The sequence below is a fragment of the Berghia stephanieae genome, chromosome 12 (genome assembly GCF_034508935.2).
Source record: "Berghia stephanieae isolate SIO BIC M18660-M18661 chromosome 12, UCSD_Bste_1.3, whole genome shotgun sequence".
NCBI lineage: Eukaryota > Metazoa > Mollusca > Gastropoda > Nudibranchia > Aeolidiidae > Berghia > Berghia stephanieae.
The window spans coordinates 4350234-4352733 of record NC_088371.1 but is presented as its reverse complement, the minus strand read 5'-3'; positions in this window follow the sequence as shown (position 1 = coordinate 4352733).

The following is a 2500-nucleotide window of genomic DNA, read 5'->3' as shown; positions in this document are numbered from 1 at the left end:
TCCCATGGTGGGCAGGCTGGATGGGGTTCCTGACCTCCCATAGTGGGCAGGCTGGATGGGGTTCCTGACCTCCCATGGTGGGCAGGCTGGGTGGGGTTCCTGACCTCCCATGGTGGGCAGGCTGGATGGGGTTCCTGACCTCCCATGGTGGGCAGGCTGGTGGGGTTCCTGACCTCCCATAGTGGGCAGGGGTGGGGGGGGGGGGGTACATACTGTATCTTCTATCCCTTTATATCTGTTTTCCAACATGCTTTCTGTCTTTGTCTTGGTATGAGATTACTTGGTTTTGTCCTAGCCCTGGCTGGGAGGGAAACAGTCAAATGCATAGTTATTGTTTTGAGAGATGATATGTTTTTCCTTGTAAATCATCTCTCGGTTATGTATAGTAGTATTTGTTATTTTGAATGTATAATGTAACAATTTGAGTATATTCCTCTTAGTGGGGACCTGTGCTCGTGTCTGGATGAGACATTTAGGTGATCTCAAAGTACATTGATGGTGTGCTCTTGGAATCTACATATTTGAACCATTCCCCTGTCTTACTTTTTCCTCGTGTCCTTTTAATTGTACATCTAGAATCTTTTCACTCTCCAATTTTCTTACTTTTTACTGGCGCTGATATGACCTAAAAGTGTTGCAAGCGCCGTAAAACCCTTAAAAACAAAAACAAAACGCTTCACTTTCACCTGCTTTTTTTTTTTTTTTTTTTTTTTTTACAAATGTTGAATACGCGATAAAATCGGGAACGTTCATTTCGTGGGAGACGCATATCGCAGACCTGCCAACTTGAAATTTGAAAAATTCGTAGTTTTTAGGGATTATAACATACAGTAGACATTATTTAAAAAAAACTACCCTTTTTTTGTTGTTGTTTAAATACATTAAATTAATGCTTTACATTCCTTCATAATATACTAGCTCTGACAACAAAACTTCGTTTTCAAGAAATTTATTGAATTAAAGATCTTTATGTAATTGTCAATAGGCTTCAACAGTCGTGACGTCACTTCCCTCGTAATCACGCATAGTAACTGGTTCTAAACTATCGCAACAATTGCGGATGCCCCTATGACATACTTCTCCGACCAGCATAAAAGTGTATCCAGAGGAGAAAAACATTAAAATTCTGATCATGTTTTGACTTTATACATTCTGATCACATGACATGTGAAAAATTAGAACCAAGCTGCTCGTTGTTGAGGACGTGACAACAGACTATTAAATGAATCCTATTAGGACCCAAAATTTCGTATTTCTACGAAATTATCGTAGTAGTAGGTGGGTCTGATATCGTAGTATCCATGACCATTAGTCTGTAATCCCATTCCATATCGTACATGGCCATAGTATGCCCTTGGCCAAGAAGCTCATAACCAACACGCAAAACTGTGTAACCATGAACGTTTATAGTCGGGTTAATAGATAGTTCGAAGATGACGTCACTCAGGTCTTTGTTATTGTTTTGTTGCATCCGCGTTATGAGAAGTGCTCACTGAACTGTATTAACCTGACTATAAACGTTCATGGATACACACAGTTTTGTGTGTTGGTCCGTTATACTTCCGGATGGCAATGTTATGAGCTTAGAGCCAAGCGCATACTATCTATAGTTGGAGACTAAAAATGAACAAATGGAGACATAAAATTAAGGGGGTCCTTCCGTGTGTTGGGATTCAGTGTCAAGCCGGTAAACATGGCATTTGAGAACTGATGGTGTGTGTTTAAATAAAATACACACCATTTCTGGCCGTGGAATTAATCGTACAAATACACAAAAGGTTTATAGTCTGAGGTACTTATTGTGTCTTCTATCCCCCTATGTCTGTTTTCCAATATGCTTTCTGTCTTTGTCTTAGTCTGACTTAGTTTTGTCCTGGCCCTGACCGGATACCCTGCCTTAGTGAGAGGGAAAAAGTCAAATGTATAGTTAGTTTTGGGAGATGATATTTTTTAACCTTGTAAATCATCTCTCTGTTATGTAATGTATTATGTTTTGTTTACATATTATTTATGGTTTGTAAACATTTGAGTGGATTCCTCTTAGTGGGGACCTGGGCTTGTGACTGGATAAGACTTTAAGGTGATCTCAAACTAAGTACTTTGATACTGTGCTCTTGGAATCTACATCTGTTCCCTATTTGATCCAATTCTTTTTCTTACTTTTCTTGGGTGCTTTAATTGTAATTCTAGAACTTTTTTACTATCCCATTTTCTTCCTTTTTACTGATATGACCTTAATGTGTTGCAAGCGCTGTAAAACCCGTAATAACAAACAAAAACAACATAGTCTGAGAGAATTTAGTGAAAGAAATCACCAAACTGAATATAGATAGTATGCGCTTGGGTAAGAAGCTCATAACATTGCCATCCGGAAGTATTACGGACCAACACACAAAACTGTGTGTATCCATGACCGTTTATAGTCAGGTTAATACAGTTCAGTGAGCATTACTCATAAACGCGGATGGCAAAAAACAATAACAAAGACCTGAGTGACGTC